Genomic DNA, 15,781 nt, shown 5'->3' on the forward strand with positions numbered 1-15,781 from the left:
TGGGATTCTTTACTCTTAAAAAATGCGTCATCTCTAATAAATGATCATATTAAAGACCACGGGATGTGTTTAATGGAACTAGCCTCATAATTACTTACATTTTTATGGCACCTTTCACCCTACGAGATCCCCAGGTGCCTTGCAGATTTAATGAGCTGATCTACAAACTATGCACAAGAGGCACTTGGCCTATGAAATGCAGCTACCTCTGGGGTGAGCTAGAGCAGCAGTCTGGAAACCTCTGCAACAGTCTAGGACAGAACTATGCCATAGGCATCTAAACCTGTATATATAATGCAGAAGATAATTACCCACGCTGCAATTTCCACAGGATTACTTGAGCAACGCCACAGAAGGGAGCACCTGTTTCATATCCCTTCTTGAGGGAGAGTGGGGGTGGGGGGGAGAGTTGCTGGATGGGTTGCATACCTCTAGAGACTGTACAATGGTGTGGAAGGAGACAGTAGAGGAAAGCCAGTAAGGACATCACAGGGATAATATCTGTGGCTCTGTGTGTTGGGGAAACTCATGTGGAGACAGGCTGGGTTTTGTTTTTTCCTACCTGGCTGACATGTCTCTTCACGTCAAAACTTGGATCAAAGAGAAACATGTAAGTAGCTAGGACAGATTCCTTTGTGGGAACAGGAACTGAATGTGGCAGCCAACAAATCCGACAGATTCTTGCTGGGGAGCAGGAACTGAGAACGGTCAATGGGACTGGTCAATCGCTAACAAAAAGAGCGTCCCACGAGGCACATGGGGGCACACAGCTAGGAGAAAAGGACAGTATCTTCTCTAGCAGCAATGGGCAACTTAGGCTAGTGAGTGGGCCACAAGATTGTGGTAACCAAGGCAGGCTCCCGGGCTAGGGCAGTTCTGCTCACTGCGCTTGCGGCCCTAGAATGTGTGTGGGGGGGTGCGGGTTGAACTGGAGCAGCACTGGGGTTGGATGCCGAGGGAGCGCACAGCTCTCACCGGCAGTGCTGGGTGCAATTAGCACCCGCCTCACTTCATCTGCCCTGGCTTCACGTGCATGGCACTTGAGTAATATCAGGAGGAAAAACCCGACACTGACAGCAACCAACGGTATCTGGCAGCCCAGCACATGAGCAACGGGAACCACAAAATGTCTTGTGGGCCACACATAGAACCCTGATGGGCCACATGTGGCCCTCGGACCACAGGCTGCCCACCATTGTTCTGTGTGGGGGGCAGCAGCTTCTGCCTCCTCCTCTCACCTGCTGCCAGCCAGGGGGAGAGTGCGGGTAACCGTGCACGTTAACCAATGAGCCCAGGCTTATCGGTTAACCATGTGCACGGGTCCACGTTAACATCCCTCGGAAAAACGATTTCATTCTCTCAAGAGACAGGCCTGATCTGGACGATGGGATCAGCGACCCTTCCTTGCCAGAGAGCAAATCCAGGGGGCCGTAGCCTCCATCAGCCTGCCCTCTAGGATGCAGGTTCCTGCGGGTTTGCATTTAAGCTGTCATTCTGGAGCACACGCTGAATTCAGTGACTAGCAGGCTCATTCAGACAGGCAGCAGGTACTGCTCTTGGGGTACCCTCCCCTTCACCAGAGCTACCTTTCCTCTGCAGTCAAAAGCCCGGTTTCTGGTAGACCTAGAGTCTTCTCTGGCCACAGCAAGGATTCCCGGACACTCCCCCTTTCCCTACGCCTCCCAGGCTACAGGGTAAGACCCAGAAGACAGCTCTTCTGGCCCAGGCCATGGGGAACACCCCACTTTATTTCAGGTTTTAAATTAGTGATACCTAGACAGACGCTCACAAGCCCCTAGTGGCTTTTAATGCATCTTGGGCTCTTTGCAGCACATGGTATTCAGCACTGTGTGATTTAATTATTAACCAATCAGGATGCTCTTTCTATGTTATTAACCAATTGCAGTCCATACAATAACACTTGGCCAGCGACTTTGCTAAATAATACAAACTAAGTATTTCCCATCATACTATTTAAATAGGAAGATATAGTACTAATTAACTGATCCTTAATTTGGCTCCTGAGTCACAGAGCTCTGAGTAGGACTGTTGTAAATGAACGGTTTCAGGAGAGCTCTGTTGTGACCCTGTTTTAAGGCCGTGAGTCACTAATTCATGTTGTACACAGTGTGACCAGGTCAAATCTGTTTGCAGGCCATTTACATACAAAAAGAATTGCGTAGAGAACCTCCTACCAAACTTTAGAGGCTTTCACCTGCCCTGCACAACAAACAAGGCAATACAAGAAACCACTCTAAGGGCCAGAGTAAGGTGAGAGGAGCAACTCACTGAGCCACAGAAAAAAATGCTCGAGACACTAGGGATATAAAATCCCGTGTAATTGGTTAGCTGGTTAAACATACTGTTCACCTCACCCAGCTCGTCTATTATCCTGGGACCAACACAACTACAGCACTGGAAACAATAAGAACATTTACTAATACTTGGCACTTGCCTTCAAAGCACATTAAAAGCATTCTTCTTCATAGGCCCTCTGGAATGTAGGTAAAATCTGTACAATAAGAACATAAGAGCAGCCACACTGGGTCAGACCAAAGGTCCATCCAGCCCAGCACCCTGTCTGCCGACAGTGGCCAGTGCCAGGTGCCCCAGAGGGAGGGAACCGAACAGGGAATGATCAAGCGATCTCTCTCCTGCCATCCATCTCCACCCTCTGACAAACAGAGGCTAGAGACACCATTCCTTACCCATACTGGCTAATAGCTATTTATGGACCTAACCTCCATGAATGTATCTAGTTCTCTTTTAGATCTGTTTTACAATCTATTGTTCAGATGAGAAAACAGATACAGAAAGATCAAGTGACTTGACCAGTGATATACAGTGAGTCAGTAGCAGAGGGAGGAGAAAACCCAGGAGAATGTCTGACTTCCAGTCCTGTGACCAGGCCATATCACTCTAGTCTAGATGAACCTTTGTTTTCCACATATCTCATATGGGCTTTAGGACACCTAAGCGTAACAAGCCTTTGATGAAAAGAAGCTAGGGCAGCATGTGTGTTGTGCTACAGGTTCAAGCTCTCGCGCAGGCTTCAATGAAGGCAACAGACAAAAGTTTCACTGCTGTTTCTAAAAGAAACCCACATGCCGCTGAAGAGCAACGGATCCCAGGGTCACTTTTACTCAGCGCCAGAAGACAAGCCATGCGTGGGTTGGTGTTAGCCACAGTGCCTGAGTGCTCGCCAAGCATTGCCGCAGCTCACCCAGCTCAGATGACTTTAATTAAGTGAACTCTCACTGTAATTACCTAGATGAGGACAATGGAGCAACGGTTGGTTTAGACAGCCTGGGATCATTTACACTGCAGCTTTTGCTGCGCTGCAGTCAGTCAGCATGAGCCTCTTTCTCAGCATGGCAGGCTGCCGGATGTGTACGACAGACACCAATGCTAAGTAGTAACCAGGGCTAGGGACACAGAAATGCACGCACAAAGAGACAGCAATTGGACCTATTTTTTAATCGTGCTGCAGCAGAGACAGCTTGCACACGTGCCAACAGCGTGTCTGATTTTGGAGCCCCACAGATTGCCAGATTAGGTGCAGCAACAGAGGGACCCCCAGAAAAATGAAATCGGACATACCTGCAAACAGCACTGCATTTGTGACACCTGCACGTGCCACTGCACAATTGTGTGGCTTCAGTTTTCAGTGCCTGCCCGTTAACCAGGCTACAAGATTCTGTGGTGTCAGTGGTCCAGGTCTGATGATGGCAAGAGCTGCAGATTTTTGCATCTTTACGGTAGCAGCAGTGGTACCCTACAGTTGCTTTAGGTATCTTAAGAGTACAAGGAAGTCTCTCAGGCTACCGCTCAAGTGGGTCCACAGTCCTGGATCACCTAGACTTAAGGAACTAAACTCAGCAGCAGCTGTTTCTTGTGCCTCCACCACACTCTTCTCTGATCTACGCTTTTCTTCAGGAACGTGCATGGGTACATCCATTTGAGATGGAGAGATGGATGCTGCAGTAGCTGCTAGGTCACCTGCACTCTGACTACCTGGAAGATCAGACATCTCCTCACCACTCACATCCTCACTGGGGCCAGAAGGTCACCATGAACATTTGTGTCTATGTATCCCAGGAGAGCTCCTTCCTGCTTAGATAGAAAAGCTTCCTTTGAATTTTCTTTTTCTAAATGCTGCCCCAGAGGGGCGTTTTCTTCTTTCACTCATGACTGCTGTTCTGTGCCAGCGATAGTGGCTCTCAACACTCAATTGAAGGGGACAAATAAACAGGCTGTAGCAAGGCCTGGGTGAGGGAAGATACCAGTGTCTTAAGGGCTTAACCGGCTCCTACTACTTCGGTTGACTGCAGGAGCGGTCCACGGCCGGCTGCAGCAGCTGGCGCCCTAGGCAGGGCAGCACAATCGGCGCCCCTGCCTGAACGGCCGTCCATGGCCATGACGTCGTCATCATCGGGCACCCGGGCCAGCAGCGCCTAGCTGCCCCGGTTGACTGCCTGTTCTCCTCAAGTGGGTTCACAGAAGCAGCAGAAAAAAAAAGAAAGCTCCCTGAGAAGCTGGTGTTAATCAGTCCAGGCTCATGGGGGTGCCAGAGAGGTACAAAAGAGGCTCCTCCTCTCTCTCTCTCTCCCTGCAGCTCCTGATTTCTGTTATTCCCTCTTACCTTTTCTCCTGCCTGCCTGTTGTGTCCCTTGTGCCCTCCTTCCTCCAGCACGGCACTCCACCAGCTCTGTGCATCTAGAGCAGAGAGATACATCTGCACCAGCAGCACATGCAATTTTCGACACTCTGGGTCCTAGTGGCGCCCCACCCCCACAGTCTGGCACCTGAGGCGACCACCTCAGTTTGCCTCATGGTAAGGCCAGCCCTGCCCAAGCCCTGCACCTACCCCCACTTCCAAACCTTGGGCTTCACTGCAACCCCAAAAGTCCACACCTACCCCCCTTCCAAACCTGGACCCCACTGCAACCCCCAAACCCCGCACCCACCCCCTTCCAAACCTGGACCCCACTGCAACCCCCAAACCCCGCACCCACCCCCTTCCAAACCTGGACCCCACTGCAACCCCCAAACCCCGCACCCACCCCCTTCCAAACCTGGACCCCACTGCAACCCCCAAACCCCGCACCCACCCCCTTCCAAACCTGGACCCCACTGCAACCCCCAAACCCCGCACCCACCCCCTTCCAAACCTGGACCCCACTGCAACCCCCAAACCCTGCACCCACCCCCTTCCAAACCTGGACCCCACTGCAACCCCCAAACCCTGCACCCACCCCCTTCCAAACCTGGACCCCACTGCAACCCCCAAACCCCGCACCCACCCCCTTCCAAACCTGGACCCCACTGCAACCCCCAAACCCCGCATCCACCCCCTTCCAAACCTGGACCCCACTGCAACCCCCAAACCCCGCACCCCCCCCCTTCCAAACCTGGACCCCACTGCAACCCCCAAACCCCGCACCCACCCCCTTCCAAACCTGGACCCCACTGCAACCCCCAAACCCCGCACCCACCCCCTTCCAAACCTGGACCCCACTGCAACCCCCAAACCCCGCACCCACCCCCTTCCAAACCTGGACCCCACTGCAACCCCCAAACCCCGCACCCACCCCCTTCCAAACCTGGACCCCACTGCAACCCCCAAACCCCGCACCCACCCCCCTTCCAAACCTGGACCCCACTGCAACCCCCAAACTCTGCACCCGCCCCCCTTCCAAACCTGGACCCCACTGCAACCCCCAAACCCCGCACCCACCCCCTTCCAAACCTGGACCCCACTGCAACCCCCAAACCCCGCACCCACCCCCTTCCAAACCTGGACCCCACTGCAACCCTCAAACCCTGCACCCACCCCCTTCCAAACCTGGACCCCACTGCAACCCCCAAACCCCGCACCCACCCCCCTTCCAAACCTGGACCCCACTGCAACCCCCAAACCCCGCACCCACCCCCCTTCCAAACCTGGACCCCACTGCAACCCCCAAACCCCGCACCCACCCCCTTCCAAACCTGGACCCCACTGCAACCCCCAAACCCCGCACCCCCCCCCCCCTTCCAAACCTGGACCCCACTGCAACCCTCAAACCCTGCACCCACCCCCTTCCAAACCTGGACCCCACTGCAACCCCCAAACTCCACACCCCCCTTCCAAACCTGGACCCCACTGCAACCCCCAAACCCCGCACCCCCCCCTTCCAAACCTGGACCCCACTGCAACCCCCAAACCCTGCACCCACCCCCTTCCAAACCTGGACCCCACTGCAACCCCCAAACTCTGCACCCCCCCCCTTCCAAACCTGGACCCCACTGCAACCCCCAAACCCTGCACCCACCCCCCTTCCAAACCTGGACCCCACTGCAACCCCCAAACTCTGCACCCACCCCCTTCCAAACCTGGACCCCACTGCAACCCCCAAACCCCGCACCCCCCACCCCCCTTCCAAACCTGGACCCCACTGCAACCCCCAAACTCTGCACACACCCCCCTTCCAAACCTGGACCCCACTGCAACCCCCAAACTCCACACACCCCCCTTCCAAACCTGGACCCCACTGCAACCCCCCTCCCCTCTGAGCCCTGTCCCCCGCCTGTCACGTGGGCGCCCAACCTCTCCGCGCCTCCCTGCTCCGCTCGCTGTCAGAGGTGAGCCGCCCTGCGGCGCATGCGCCGATTCCATCCGCTCTCGCTCGCTCCCCCTCCCCTCCACCTCCGTAGCTGCGCGCGCGACCCAGGCTGAAAAGGCGGCGCGCGGCGCCCGCGTCCCCCCCCTCCCCGCGCGCGCTCCCTCCTCCCCTCTGTTCCCCCCTCCCCCTCCCCGCCGCTCGCGCTCGAGCCGCGAGACTGGCTGCGGCGGCCACGTAGCGCTGCGGCGGCGGCTGAGGGGAGCGGGAGCCGCGTCCGGCGGCGGGGCCTGGGCCTGAGGCGGCAGCGACGCCCGCGCCGCGGCGGCTCCGGGGGCTGAGCGGGAGGGGGGGCCCCCGGCGCCCGCCCCCTCTCCCCTCCGCCGCCCGGCATGGACTCGGTCTGGGTGAGTCGGGCCGCGCGGGCCTGGGGCAGCCGGCGGGCAGCGCTAGGCCCCGGGGCACGGGCAGGGTCGCGGCCGGCCGGGGGGAGGGGCGGCTGCCGCAGCTGGAGCGCACCAAGTACCGCCCGGGGGGGGGGGGGGCTGCAGGGGGCGCACCAAGTACCGCCCGGGGGGGGGGGGCTGCAGGGGGCGCACCAAGTACCGCCCGGGGGGGGGGCTGCAGGGGGCGCACCAAGTACCGCCCGGGGGGGGGGGGCTGCAGGGGGCGCACCAAGTACCGCCCGGGGGGGGGGGTGCTGCAGGGGGCGCACCAAGTACCGCCCCGGGGGGGGGGGGAGCTGCAGGGGGCGCACCAACTACCGCCCGGGGGGGGGGGGCTGCAGGGGGCGCACCAAGTACCGCCCCGGGGGGGGGGGCTGCAGGGGGCGCACCAAGGGGGGGGGGCTAGGGGGCCGCCCGGGGGGGGGGCTGCAGGGGGCGCACCAACTACCGCCCGGGGGGGGGGGCTGCAGGGGGCGCACCAACTACCGCCCGGGGGGGGGGGCTGCAGGGGGCGCACCAACTACCGCCCGGGGGGGGGGGCTGCAGGGGGCGCACCAACTACCGCCCGGGGGGGGGGGCTGCAGGGGGCGCACCAACTACCGCCTCGGGGGGGGGGGCTGCAGGGGGCGCACCAACTACCGCCTCGGGGGGGGGGGGCTGCAGGGGGCGCACCAACTACCGCCTCGGGGGGGGGGGGCTGCAGGGGGCGCACCAACTACCGCCCCGGGGGGGGGGGGCTGCAGGGGGCGCACCAACTACCGCCTCGGGGGGGGGGGGCTGCAGGGGGCGCACCAACTAGTGCTGGGGGGGGCTGCAGGGGGCGCACCAACTACTGTCCCTGGAGGGTTGCACGGGAGGGTGGGGGCACTGGCTGCTTGTAGCCTGGGCAGGTTGGGGCTGGGTTGTACAAAACCTCTTGCTGCCTCTGTGTGGGGGGGTTCATTTCCATACATCCCCCCCAGCCGCTCGCTGTACCCGGGTCTCTCGCTTTCCTCCTTCCCTGGCGTGGGGCAGATCAGATGCAGCCTCTCCCCCTGTCACCTGCGGGCCCGCTGTGTGCACCCGCCCCAGTGGCGCCTCCATCCCCTGAGCTGCTGCTGGGCCCGGAGTTGTTAGGAAGGGAGATGACACTTCCGTCCCTTGGGGATTCCTGCTCGAGGGCTGTCAAGGGGGCATGGGCAATGTTTTCTCCTGTCTTTAGGCCCCTCCGTAAGGCACGTCGCCTTGCTACCCCCAGAACAGTGCGGTCTGCATGGTTCAGCTTGTCTGGAGCTGTCTTGGTTGAGTGCAGCCCACAGAGCAGTGAATATCTTTGTACCTGCATTACAAGAATGAAATGGTTAAGCCCAGCTGTGATATGTGCACATGTTTTTGGATCAGTCTGAGGTTTTGGCTCAGGATGTAGAAGTGTTCTAAGGAAGAGTGTAGGGGAGGTAGCCTATGCACTGAGGGTTTGAGGAATGAGCATTTTTTTCCCAGAGAATGACCTGAGTCTTATTGTTCTGGGAATGGCAACCAGCACATGCTTTGTTGATAGTGGTGTATGTGCCCTGAATCAGAAGAATGATGCTGGTGTGCACTGAACAGAGGAGATGTGCAAGCATTGATTTGTGAAAGATGGTCTGATGCACCTTGATTTGTCATGGCATTGACTGGCCGCCTTGTTTATTCACGTGGTCTTAATGGGGAGGTTAGACTTTTGTGTGCACTGGATTGAGCTGTGTAACCCTGATGTGCATACACTGAATTATATTGGTGTGGATTCTGGGTGCATAGAGTATATTATTGGAAAAAAGATCAAATGGGTGAGACTGATTGATTTTAAAAAGCGTTGTAATCTCTAATGACGTTTTACAGATCGTTTCTGGTTTTAAAAAAAATTCATTTTCACTTAAATTGCTAACATGGTTTCAGTATGTTTCTTGTTTCTCAAGTTTTTTCCCCGCCCTTTTCACCTGCTTGAGATGCTGTGTTTGAGAATCCAATCCCAGCCAGGGATAATTTGTGTTCACATCTTGATATTGACAGCATAAAGAAGCAGTGATTCAGATGTTGAATAGAAAGCTTCTCAGGAGAGACCATAAAATGTAAAATCATTAGGTAGTTTATTTTGACTTTGTAATTATGCAGTTGTGCAATGCCTAGAGAGGGGGTGTTAAACATTTATTATTGTAACGTTGTGAGTGGAATTTTCTTTTTTTTCTTTCTTTTCTTTTTTTGCACAGTTGTAGCTAGTGATTTGGGTTTCTCTGGCTACCAACTTTAGAACTGACCTACAAGAAACTAGGTCTGATGTATTTGTAAAGTCAGTTAAAAAAGAAAATAAAGCTATAGCATGAAATAGCTTGTAATTGTTTAGTTTTATAAAGATGATTGTTACATACACTAGCAGAAGCTATTTCACTTGCATTTTTAAGCTAGTACTGTATCGCTGAGTTATTTTAAATGATCTGATGGGTTAAGTGGTATTGCTTTTTTGTTTTTCACTCGTGGAAAAGAGGTTCAACTTTTCCTGTGAGAGTATATCTTTCATGAGGAGGTTTCTAATTTAGTAATAAGTTAGCTAGATTTTAAAGGTATCAATTTGGACATGTAGGCTGTTGGGAGAATCTGCTTTTGTTGCCTGAGTGTTAGGGTTAGGGAATGTGAGAATTCATATGACAGTTCGAGTTGAGTAATCTACTGTATCTTTGAGAGAGTTTGCCTGTCTGTTTGATATAGAACTCCTCCTAAACGAAAGAGCTAGCACCACCAAATTTGGTATACAGCTTCCTAAAACTTAGAGCAACATAAGAGTTTGGTTTGCCCAAAAAACTGTGTGCTTGGTATGGGATTGGTTTTATGAGAAGCAAATGGAAAAGAGACAGAATCACCAAAGCTAATACAGTCTTCAGCATTGGTATAACTGAGTGAATGTTGAAAGAGACTGAACCATGATGAGACAGAAAAATAGGATGAATCTGGAATAGGATAGCTTCTCAATAAACATTATAGAAGAGATAAAATGGAGAAATTTGGAGTATTGCTTTGTTTTGGCACAGCTAAATCAATGCTTAACATTTTCTTCTAGTTTTCAAACCGTATTGGAAACCAAATGGACTATATGTTATAACAAAAAAGGCCTAGTGAATAAGAGTTTATAGGCATGAAGAGACAACATACAGTTGATGGAATTTCCAAATTATGGACCCGAGCAATGCTGGGTAAATCTACTAGTTCCATATAAAAATGAAAACTTTGTGGTTGTATACATATAGGAAATGTCTTCCACATTTAGAACTAGGGGGCTACGTCTACACTGGCCCCTTTTCCGAAAGGGGCATGTTAATTTTACAGGTCATAATAGGGAAATCCGTGGGGGATTTAAATATCCCCCGCGGCATTTAAATAAAAATGTCCGCCGCTTTTTTCCGGCTTTTAGAAAAGCCGGAAAAGAGCGTCTACACTGGCCCCGATCCTCCGGGAAAATAAGCCCTTTTCCGGAGGATCTTATTCCTACTTCGAAGTAGGAATAAGATCCTCCGGAAAAGGGCTTTTTTTCCCGGAGGATCGGGGCCCAGTGTAGACGCTCTTTTCCGGCTTTTCTAAAAGCCGGAAAAAAGCGGCGGACATTTTTATTTAAATGCCGCGGGGGATATTTAAATCCCCGCGGATTTCCCTATTACGACCTGTAAAATTAACATGCCCCTTTCGGAAAAGGGGCCAGTGTAGACGAGCCCAGGGAGTTTATGTAGTTAGCCTAAGAGTTTGTGGGAAAAAATCCTTTAAACTCATACAGCTAGCCTTGGCTAGACCTCAGTAAATAAGAAAGCATCTTTCATCCTTAGCATAGAATCATAGAATACTAGAACTAGAAGGGAATTCAAGAGGCCATCAAATCCTGTCTTGGCAGCAGGACCAATCACCATCTAGATCATCCCTAACAGATGCCTATCTAACCTGTTCTTAAATATCTCCAGTGATGGAGATTCCACAACCTGCCTAGGCAATTTAACCACCCTGACAGGAAGTTTTTCCTAATGTCCAACCTAAACTTCCTTTGCTGCAATTTAAGCCCCATTGTTTCTTGTCCTAGCCTCAGAGGCCAAGGAGAATAATTTTTCTCCCTCCTCCTTGTAACACTCTTTTAGGTACTTGTATATGAATTTGTTGTATATGAATGATTTAATTAAAGAATAGCGTGCAGGCAGCATATTTCTAAGACAGGAATAAAAGTGTTTTAGGTGATTCCAAAACTGCAAGGATAAATATTTATATTTAGACATATTCTTTTTCTACTAGGCATATAAAATCCAATTTAATTGGTTAACTGGTTAATTCGTTAACCAGTTAAACAATATGTTTAAAGGGGAGGGGCAGGGCTTACATCGACCAAGCTGGAGCACCCCCTGGGTGCCTGGGCCCCACCATGGGAAAAAAACCTGCTTCAGACAGACGCCAGAGCAGCTCCTGTCTGTGGCTGGCCCCCTGCAGAGCTGAAGCAGCCTCCAGCAGGCACAGAGCTACTCCATCCCCCACCGGTTAACCATTAAACATTCACACCCCTACTTTATACATATTAGTGCCATAATATGCCTGTACAAACAGCAAGTCTGTTCCGGTTATGTTACATTTCTTTTGTAGGGGCAAAAAAATGGCAACCTGTTGAGAAGCTAATCTTGTCTGCAAATCTGTTTCTTTGGGTTAATATTACAGAAATATTTCCAACCACATAAATTTCTACAACACAGAGCAGCTGATCATGTAATGTGTTCTGCTATGAGAACTGCTGGCCTCCCGTGAGATATAATACTTGACTTTTTATTGGAAGATAAACTGGATAAAATCATAATTTTAAAAGTAAACATTTAAAATTTGTAACCATTTTTTTATTTGTAAAACATTTACACATTTAAAAAAAATTAATTTGTGTTGTTAGTTGTTTTTATATTCTTCCCATTTTATCTTAAATTGCTAAACTGGGTTTATTAAACTAAATTATTGTATGTTTCTTTAATTTACTAATCATTAGTGGCATTTCAGATTTTACATGGCATTTTGTCTTTCAAGAAGCTTTGCATTTAAAATGTTCACCTATACTTGAAAAAGAGCAGTCCAGGGCATTATTAAGATCTTTGCTGTAGAAATACAAAGTCAAATAATTGATACTTAATTGCAACCCATCTCCAGATAAATTGAACTTTTATAAATCAGGAATGCTAATATATTTCAACCAAGCTAATACTTATCCATCAGGGTTTGAAGTCAATGAGATTTATACTCCTGAATCACATAGATGCTTTAGAATATTCTACCCTTAAGTGCCTTAAATATGTATTTAGGACCCTAATTTTAGGCTTCTTCCTTTGTGTGTATATTAACTTTTGTATTAGAGGGGTAGCCGTGTTAGTCTGAATCTGCAAAAGCGACGAGGAGTCCTGTGGCACCTTATAGACTAACTGAAGTGTAGGAGCATAAGCTTTCGTGGGCAAAGACGTGCATCTGACGAAGTGGGTCTTTGCCCACGAAAGCTTATGCTCCTACACTTCAGTTAGTCTATAAGGTGCCACAGGACTCCTCGTAACTTTTGTATTGTAAGTATCAATTATTTTTATTAACACTGTGGTTTTGTTTTGAAGTGACAAACTTTAGGCCTCTAAATTTTTAATGAAAGTATACTTTTTTCTCAGATGCTGCAAATACTTGTGCACATGCTGAACTTTGAGTTCATGTGAATAAAGTTATCTCCTTAAGCATTTGCAGAATTAAGTTCTGCATTTTGTGAAACTCAAATAGTTACCCCAACTGTAATAGCAGTGTTAAAATTTGTTATTTTTGGGAAATGTTTAAATGCTCACATATTCAGCAGGTACATGTTTACATGTGGGTTGGGGGAGACGGTTCCATGTGAACAAGCTGGCTTCTCATCATGCATACCAGCTCCTGCCTGCCACCTCCCTCCTCTTCCCTGCTTACATGGAACTGTGAAGGTTAACTGAGCCATTGAAACATGTACACTGATGCATCCCCTAAACAGCAATGACATTTTTTTTAAATGAAAACCTTGGTAATTTAGTTTATAATGCATTTTAATCTTTTAAACATGCATTAATAGAAATTATCAAATTCTTTTAAGACATTTGGACAGTGTGAAACTCTTGGGGTACTGCTGCCATGCCAGCAGTTCGAACTCATTCGTACAACCATCTTGCATAGTTTCCTTGACGCTTTCAGACACACTTCCTTGAGGAGATTTTGAACCAATAGTTTTCTCTTGGGAGACATACTCAGATTTTAGCCATCCTAAGCTTTGCAAACTTCTGCAACCAGAGCTACATCCAGTGTTTCTGGAGCTCTTGCTTGCAGTTTTACTCCTAAATTTGGAAAATTTAGTATTTTAGGAGAAAGTGCTGTTAAAAATGGAATATAGGAAAGAGTTCTGTCGAGCCATGCAAATCTGCAGAAATCCACTTTATATCAATGGCCATCTGCAAACATGTATGTGGATACCCGTGGATCATTTTTGCAGATGCAGTTACCAATTTTGTATTTGTATAGAGCTCTAGAGTTCTGTAATGGGCTTGCTTTTTGTTACAACAAATGGTTTAATACTAGATAAACTTGCAGTTATGAAGCTTCAAAAATGTTTTCTTAGTATAGTTGCAAAAACATCTAAATCCACCCTTGAGTTCTTATCTGTGCTTAATGTTTAAGAGACTGCCAAAAAGAGTACTTTTAAAAATATGCTATTAGCCTTCAGAGTTGAGGATAGCTACTGCAGCCGGTTCCCAGCTTAAAAACGCATCGATGTACAACCAGCCGCACTTACGACCAGCCTCCCATTAAGCGCAGGCCCTTCTTACGAACGGCAATTGGTGCTTACGAACAGCGCGGTATCATTGAAATGAATGGGGTCCGACTTACGAACACATTGAGTTACGACCAAGTGCTTGGAATGTAACTCTTTCGTAAGTTGAGGACTGGCTGTATTCTTTCTTTGGCAAGGAGATTTGAGTTCTTGTGAAACAATATTAAGCTCCTCACTGTACCCTGAAATGAAACTATCAGGCAGTTTCATTCTTTTCCAAGCATTGAAAACTTTTTAGTTTGTTAGGCCAGGGCTATGCTAGATCTGGAAGGTCGGCTTAGGTACACAACTCCAGCTTTGGAGAATACATAGCTGGAGTCAGCTTACTTAGGCCGAGTTTGGTACTGTCCCCACTGCAGGAGGCTGACTGAAGCAAACCCTAATGTTGACTACAGGTGCTGGCCAGAACTGCTCTCAGTGTTCAATTTATGAGTCTATACTAGACCCTCTAAATCAAACACAGAAACATCAGTCTCTGGTGCTGTGAATAATGTGCCCTTTACTTTTGAAGGAATATCTGAGGTAACCAACCTAGAGACACATCATGGAGACAGGTAATCAAGTAGGATAAAAGAATACAGATTTGCTTAACTTTTTTCAGGCTGTGGGCTTTATAGTTGAAAATGTATGGGCTGGCATTTTATGATCTGCATACTTTTATTTGTTTGAATGTTTAAATGTCTAAATCAATGCTGTCTGAGGTAAAATCACAGACGAGGTCTAGTGAGAATTTTAGTGGTTAATGACGGCAGCAAATTAAAATCAGCAGAGAGATTGGACATTTACTGGATGTTAATCTGCTTGCTAAAAGATGACAGTACTGATGGCTTCACTGTAGTTCTGTTGGATATCTATAGGACACTCTTAGGATTTCAGCTAAAGCTCATTTAAAAAAAATCAAGCAAGATATTCTTTCTTTTTAAATGGTAACTCTAATAATTCTCCTTCCTACACACACTTCGTTTTTCTGGGTTTTTGTTTTGTTTATTCCTTGCAAATTAGCTCATTTCATAAAATACAACATGGAATTTGTATCCCTGACCCAGCTAATTGTTCTTGATTTTCAGTCTTAGTGGATCAAGGGATGCAGCTATAGTTAACAGTACAACTGATCCTAAGTAAATAAGGGTTGGTTAGTATCATCACCTCTTCTGATTCCCTATTTTTTTTCATTGTGATCAGATCTGTGAATATATCTGGATTTCCTAGAGATTTACTCGGAGAAAAGAATGGCAAATAGATAGTACAGCTGGTTGCAATAGTCACAATGGGATGGCATCTGCTACCAGTAATGCACCTGGATTTTCAGTAATGTAGCATTGTACTTGGATACAGGTTGCTGTTAATATTTCTTCTTTCTGGAGACATGCATCAAAATGGGATTGGCTTTTAATCTTTTTTAATGCATATGATTTTTAGTTAACTTACACTTTGAAAAGACAAGCTCGTGTTCAAAAATAACTTTTCTGGAGTTTTAGACAGGGACCAAATTACATGGCAATCAATCTTCCTCATCCATGTCATATAATGGCAAAAATGGCTACTGTGAGTTTCAACTTTTCCAGACTACTGTACCCATTTCAGGGGTTTAGTTTATCTTGCATATCCCAGGTTTCACCTTTCTTGAAAACTGCTTGCTTACTTTCTCATTTTTACCATATAAGTATAAAATAAAGGGACTGGAATATAAATAGTGTACTTAAATGTCACTGTAAAGAGCAGTGTAAACAAGTCATTTTGTGTATGAAATTTTAGTTTTTATTGACTTATAAAATTAGGCAAATATCTAAATGATATGGTGTACCCCTGGAAGACATGTGCATACCCCTGGTTGAGAACCAATGCTCCAGTTGTGCAGATCTTCAGTGTAGCCAAGAATTAAATCT

General features: G+C 48.9%; 1 protein-coding gene across 2 annotated transcripts in view; it reads left to right on the top strand.

The window, feature by feature from the left end:
• The first annotated feature begins 6,785 nt into the window (after positions 1-6,785).
• The window catches only part of ZNF652 (zinc finger protein 652), a 53,709-nt gene continuing 44,713 nt past the window's right edge, over positions 6,786-15,781 (top strand). For both annotated transcript variants that reach the window (XR_012898029.2, XM_075911380.2), the window contains exon 1: positions 6,786-7,009. The gene's annotated coding sequence lies outside the window, so the exon portion shown is untranslated. The remainder of the gene's footprint in view (positions 7,010-15,781) is intronic.

The sequence above is a fragment of the Pelodiscus sinensis genome, chromosome 29 (assembly GCF_052426305.1).
Source record: "Pelodiscus sinensis isolate ZL-2025 chromosome 29, ASM5242630v1, whole genome shotgun sequence".
Classification (NCBI taxonomy): Eukaryota; Metazoa; Chordata; order Testudines; family Trionychidae; genus Pelodiscus; species Pelodiscus sinensis.